The 813-nt window shown below is 39.7% G+C and overlaps 1 non-coding gene across 1 annotated transcript; it reads left to right on the top strand.

Moving 5' to 3' along the window:
- The first annotated feature begins 176 nt into the window (after positions 1-176).
- trnai-aau (transfer RNA isoleucine (anticodon AAU)) lies at positions 177-250 on the top strand. The gene has a single exon. It is a non-coding gene; the product is annotated as a tRNA-Ile (tRNA).
- The last annotated feature ends 563 nt before the right edge of the window (positions 251-813 follow it).

Raw genomic sequence — 813 nt, forward strand, 5'->3', positions numbered from 1 at the left:
AAATTGAGGTCATTCCATTCATATGAGATGTCAGCGGTCTTCCGTTTAACCTAACCAAGCAAGTAAAGCTGATGGGGTTTCACACCCGATTGACCATTAAATAAATACTTGCATTTTGCACGTTCTGTCCTGCTATAATTTTGGAAGTAATAGAGTAGAATTAACAAGTGAAAAAGGGCCGGCTACCTCAGATGGTCAGAGCGTGGTGCTAATAACGCCAAGGTCATGGGTTCAATCCCCATACTGGCCATCAATATGCTTTTGGAGATGCCATTGATATGAGAAGTCAGCGGTCTTCCGTTTAACCTAACCAAGCAAGGAAAGCTGATAGGGCCTCACACCCGAATGGAAATTAAAAAACGCCTGCATTTTGCACATTCTGTCCTGCTATATTTTTGGAAGTAATGGAGTTGAATTAACACGTCATAAAGGGCATGTTAGCTCAGACGGTCAGAGAGTGGTGGTAATAATGCAAAGGTCAAGGGTTCAATCCCAATACTGGCCAGTAATGGTTATTTAACAAAAGAATGTGTCTATAAATGCTGTTCAACTTATGATACAGGTAAACATCATGGAAAAAGAGAGCTAGTTTTGAATCCCTTCAAGGTTAAATGCTCTAACCTCATTCAAAGACACTTTGTGGAACCCGTTTGCTGCACAGTGTAAATAATCTTTATTTCTACAATAGTTTAAGTTTCAAGCTGTAATTGTAAGTTTGAAATAGAAAGTGTTTTTCTCTGCCGAAGGATTTTGTTGGATGAGGTGGGCATTAATCCCAATGACTTTCACATGTGAAGTCAGCAGTGTACCATT

This window comes from Anarrhichthys ocellatus, unplaced genomic scaffold (genome assembly GCF_004355925.1).
Source record: "Anarrhichthys ocellatus isolate YVR2014 unplaced genomic scaffold, GSC_Weel_1.0 scaffold8703, whole genome shotgun sequence".
In the NCBI taxonomy this organism is placed as follows: Eukaryota; Metazoa; Chordata; class Actinopteri; order Perciformes; family Anarhichadidae; genus Anarrhichthys; species Anarrhichthys ocellatus.